The 5628-nt window shown below is 38.9% G+C and overlaps 2 long non-coding RNA genes across 3 annotated transcripts; both read left to right on the top strand.

Annotated features, from left to right (window-relative positions):
* The first annotated feature begins 212 nt into the window (after positions 1-212).
* On the top strand, positions 213-850 carry LOC121715314. 2 transcript variants are annotated; one of them, XR_006033580.1, is made up of 4 exons: positions 213-264; positions 357-465; positions 549-670; positions 765-829. It is a non-coding gene; the product is annotated as an uncharacterized LOC121715314 (long non-coding RNA). The 2 variants fall into 2 exon arrangements; XR_006033579.1 differs by having other exon boundaries at positions 549-850.
* Positions 851-4891: 4041 nt separating this feature from the next.
* Positions 4892-5338, top strand: LOC121715315. Its single transcript, XR_006033581.1, has 3 exons — positions 4892-4980; positions 5077-5159; positions 5264-5338. It is a non-coding gene; the product is annotated as an uncharacterized LOC121715315 (long non-coding RNA).
* The last annotated feature ends 290 nt before the right edge of the window (positions 5339-5628 follow it).

The following is a 5628-nucleotide window of genomic DNA, read 5'->3' as shown; positions in this document are numbered from 1 at the left end:
AGTTCCAAGAAGGACCACTAGAACAACAGCAGGCCACCACCCAAATCCCCATAACCTGCCATGTACATTGGTTAGACGTATGGTGAATGTAGCGGGTACGATGGGGGAAATGGGGAACAGCTTGATGCCCTGCCTTCAGGTGCTAATTGATTTAGACCAGGTGGTACAGCGCTTAAATAAGCCAGCTGACTAGAGGACATGAGAGCGGCCTGTTTGAAACAGTGAATTAGGATGTTGGTGTGTCGGTGGTGCATAGCGGAGATTGTACGTTTCTTTTAGACTGTTCAGCTCCTATTTATGCTTAACTCTTGTATTCATGTGTTAGTGCTCGACTTGGCCAACTGTTTGTTTTGTAGCTCAGCCTGGGGCGCGTGACTACGAACCTCAAACGGTGCATGCTGCACAGAAACTTCGCTACAATAGAGAGTACACAGCGACTAGTACATCCACACTGGTTTTAAGAATGTAAGTTACTAGCTCCCTTTTCCCTGGTAGATACGAAGCCTAGTACTTATAGGTCTGACTCTTTCCTGTTTGTCATTGTACAGACAGAAGCTGCGCCGACATCGGAGAGCGTATACAGCTTGTTTACTATCCATATTGGTTCAATCACGTTAAAACTAAAGCGAGTGCATACAGCTTGTATCTCATCCACACTGGTTTTAAGAATGTAAGTTAAGTTCGCTGTGTTTACATAGCAATACAAATTGTTGCTTTTAAAATCAGGCATCTGACTTTCCTCCTATATGCCATTGTTTCCATAGTTAGCGACTAGAGCATCTGCAGCTCACGGTAACCAGGTGACTGCAGTTTCCCATCTAAAGTGAGGTATGCCTCAATTTTGGCGTGAATATCTATAGCTTACGCAACTATTTAACCTGGCAAAGCATTATATTGTATCGATGCTTTTGATTGCAGGAGGACTGCCTTTGACGGTTCAGCCAGCCACTGTTTTTCCTGAAATTAATGCACTCTTAATTAATCAACCATACACATACAGCACAAAAGGACCAAAAACAAAAAGCAAAATAACAAAAATGCCGACTATGCCAAATGTGACCAACAGGGTGTCTTTAAGCACACTAACCAGAGAATCTACACTTTAGCAATCTGTATGCAGGCTGCCCAATGAAGGAACAGTATTGGAGCTGATGTTATAAGAAAATATACTTTTATTAACAGATAAGACAGACACACATTAAACAAATAACAAATTTTGGCACCAGGGCAACAAACAATGTTCCGCATAAATTACAGCACACAATCTCGAAGAATGAGTGAATACACCACAACACTTCACACTATATGGACAGTGCACAAACATACACTGATAAGGTTACACTGGGTTTCAGACACCACACTCAAATAGACACTGCAAACAAATTACTGTTTATATAGGGAATATTGCACACTGCCCTAAGCCAAGACAACATGAGAACAAATACAGACAGACATTAAACAGACACACACACAGACAAACGGATATAGACGGTAAAACTATGAAGGCAGTCCTCCTGCAATCAAAAGCATCGATACAATATATTATAGCGTCCAGAGGTACAGTAAATCCTTGATGTATTACTGCAATGGTCTTAATGAAAATAATAGTTTCTTGTCCTGTAATTATATGTATGTAACCATCCTCATATTTAGGATAGCAATTTCCTGACAATCTTGTGTATTTCTTAACTCAACAGAACAGCAAATTGATGGGGAAACTTTGCTGGGATTGACAGAGAGGGACGGTAGAAAAACTTTTCCCACTGATGAAACATCAGGTCATGTTTTTGAGAGAGTTGGAAAAGCTGCGCAATGCATCATCTCAGTAAGTATAATATGTTTATTATTTTTGAAAAGGAGAATTTCTAAACATGAAAGCCTTGCATGAAACATAGAAATACTATTTATCTGTCCATAGACAAGCAGGACCAATATCTTGTGATGCAGCATTACCTGCAGAGTCAAATATTCAGTAAGTGCACAATAGTCTGGTGTCGCATCATCTACAGTAAGCGTTTAATGCTACAACCCTGTTAATAATCCATATACTCTAAATGGATATGGATGGTATTCACATATTATTTATCAGGGTTTCCAAGAGACAAATGAGAAGGGAGCAATTCTGTTGAAAGTGCTTCCCTCTTCCTTTCTTTAGTCAAGAAGCCCAGGAGTCCTGGCCAGCATTATATAGCCTACCTCTTCTGCCGCCAGAGCTACAGGAAGCTCTGCAAAGAAAGGATCCATCTTGCAAAAAAAAGGACAAGTCCCATTTAAGAGCACTATTAATTCAAGTGTTGTTCGACAACATTACGAAGTATACATGGTACTTAGTGTTATCCCCTTGATTTATGCTTCAATAGTGTCAGGAACATGCATCTAGATTGCTAGCATATCATGTTTACTATTGCTTATTTTAATTATCTGAAAGCTTTCAGTCTGAAGATGATCTTTGATTGGTGATCTTTCAGGTATCCAAACCATAAAAGATACACTGATGTCCTGGGATGTCTGATCACTAGGTTTCCATTTTTGAAAGACCACAGCTCCTCTGGCTATGTATGCATCATTCCTTAGTTGTATTTTGATTAACAACTTTTTTACGCAACATTTATGCTGAGTGAGCTTCATAACTTTGTCTATACCTACAGGAAACCTTACTGGAGTGCCTAAGAAACAAGTTCAAAAAAGAGAGGTCTCCTTTGCTGAACTTAATTGTCCAGGAGATGAAAAAGAAGTTTGGGACCAAAAGACAGACAAGTGGGAACAATGTGCCTTTGGAGGAACCTCAACATCAGGTGTCTGTTTTAAAACACTCTTGCTTGCATTTTCCCCATCTGTGTGGCTGTTTGCCAGTATGGACATCCTAACTGTATGAATTTCTTATGGCTAATTTCAGAGAGCAAAGAGGCGAAGAACGGATATGCAGATATCCTCTGGGAATTTGGATCCAACACAAGAGGTTTGCTATTTTTTTGGTGGTCTTAACCAGGCTTGGAATTTCACCATACTGGGGGCAAGGCCACTTGGGCTTCAGTTGGGCATATTTGGTGGGGGGCACAAAGGCCACATGTCAGGGCACCAAGGCCAAAGTTAACTATACAGTAGTAGCATATAAAAATGATCAAAGTTGTATTTAGCCTATTCACTGCAGTAGACCTGCATCACGTATGAAACATTACAAAAACATGACATTATAGAACTGTAAATCTGATCATCTAATAATTTATAGTATGTAGGCTATAACATTTATTTTATATTTGGCCTGCTATGAAATCATGTATTGAACAATTTAAGCACAGCTCAGCTTTAAGAAACTCAAATAGCCTAGATGCATGCTTAGCATTTTGTGATCATTAAGGCTACTTTCAGAAACTCTTAGTCAGCCGTCCTCTGATTTACCAATACCTAGGCGATATTTGTAACATTTATTTTGTATTTGGCCTGTTATGAAATCATGTGGAACAATTTAAATACATTGTAAAACTTAAAGCCCAAATTTGGAGACATCCACGCATGTTGAAATTTACTGCAAATTCAAAACTGGATTACTCTGGAACGGCTAACTGTACAGGGGACTGCTTTACACCTTTGTGTTTGGTAAGGTCTGCTGTTTATTCTGATACTGTATATGGTTTGTCATGTGTTAAAAGAAGGGTTCGTGAAGTATTCCACCGAGATGAATGGGTAGGGAGATCATGGACGCAAAACCTTCAGTAGAATGTATGATTAAATTGAATTATATTATTTACTTTTTTCGTGAACCGTTCAACAAAGCAATTATCGGCTAACATCGTTTAAAAGCTCAGAAAAAGCTCCTTCATGTGATACTTGTGATGTCTGTGTGATGAGTAGGCTACTTCGCGAGTAGTTCAACTGAGAAGAATGGGTGAATTTGGACGCACTTTCTTTCTTGCGCTGTCACTTTCTCCACTGCGTAAAAGACTAAATTAATTTGCGCTGTGAATGCTAAGATTATTTTGACAGGCCACAGGCTAAATAAAAGTCGCTATTAGTAGGACGCAAAGCAGAATATTGGAAAAAGGGGGGCACAAGGCCACCGTGGCCTGTAAACCTCTGATTTTCAAAGGGGCATCACGGCCAATGCAAGGGGCTACGACGGCCATGGCAGTCGTGGCCGCTGTGAAATTCCTACCCTGGTCTTAACGACATATTTTTGACTCTAGAACATTTACAGCATCATTACACACATACTGAATACCAGTTCTTTCTGCTTTGTTAATATTTCTTCTCAGATATTGTTGGACTTAGAAGTTGTTGGGGAGGATGACTTAACCTTCAGAGAGCACATGAGTGCAATCATTGGTGAGCTGCGCCGACGACAGCCAGACCTCCCCAACATAATGGACCGAATGAAGCGCACACTACACAAGAGGGTTGAGAACATGAGCAAACCAGCTGAGGAGGTCATGGAGATGTTCCCCTTTCTGCAAGTGCCAAAGCTTGTAAGTAGCCAGTAGTAATATTACATTGATGTGATTTCAGTATGGTTGGGGGCCAGGCATTTTCATTTGCAAGTTATTTGGAAACCATAATGTAACCTTTCATTTACAACACACTCTGACTAGTACCTATAATGTCTGCGCTCATCCTCTAGATAGTATTGGCTGATGTAATAGTGATTACTAGTACCTATAATGTCTGCTCTCATCCTCTAGTATTGGCTGATGTAATAGTAATTACTAGCTGAGGTGTCATCTGCAATGTAGCTTGAATGTTATTTCTTGTTCTGAAAGTCACTTTAGATCAAATGAATAAATGTTAGTGTAAATTTATGTTTGTATCTTTTTTTATGTTTGTTGTAGATGAATCATGAAATGAGGTTGCGCTTCGGTCAGGACTTGGAGCCAACCCTTCAAGATGCCCTTAGTGTGATGACACCCAACATCATAAGGGTCGCTCAAAGAGGGAGTCAGAGGGGGCTGCTGTCAAGCCTGCTGGGAACGGAGGATAACACAGATGGTATGTTACATCTCTAGCTTTCTCCTTGCACCCTTCAATTGTATTCATAAAACTATGGATGTATGCTTGTTTTGTTGATTTTCTCTGAAATTTCAGATTTACAAAGAAGTGCTGCTGCTATACTCATTCTGCCTGCACTTTTCAAGGAGAACTCCAAGTTCCTGTACTGCTTAGATGAGGTATGTGTTAAATTGTCAATTATAATTGACATTGCATTGTATTATCAATTAATTAAAGCATAAACTCTATTAGAAGGTCCCTTAAACATGTCTCTTTTCCATAGGAACCACCAAGCTCATTTCCAACCATAATATTCCATGATGCCGTGACTCCCCTCCTTGCTGTGAAAGCATCTATAAAGATGGATGGATTCACCATCACTCACTTTTATAGAACACTATTTCTTTAAAATTTCAAATGGACAGAAAAGGTTGTCAATTCCAGTACAGAAAATGTACAACCAACTTTTCTAATGAATTATGGTGTTATTAGGTCTGAATGTAATGAATGAAGTTTACTCTACTTAACAAACAAATTTACCCAGTAATGTTTTTTTTTATTGAATTGTATGATTATTTTTATGTAAAAAAATATATATATATATATAAAAAAAAAACAAAAAAAATATTATATATATATATATATATA

Source organism: Alosa sapidissima, chromosome 8 (genome assembly GCF_018492685.1).
Source record: "Alosa sapidissima isolate fAloSap1 chromosome 8, fAloSap1.pri, whole genome shotgun sequence".
Lineage (NCBI taxonomy): Eukaryota > Metazoa > Chordata > Actinopteri > Clupeiformes > Clupeidae > Alosa > Alosa sapidissima.
Note: the sequence above shows the minus strand (reverse complement) of the source record. Positions and strands in the feature narration are given on the sequence as shown.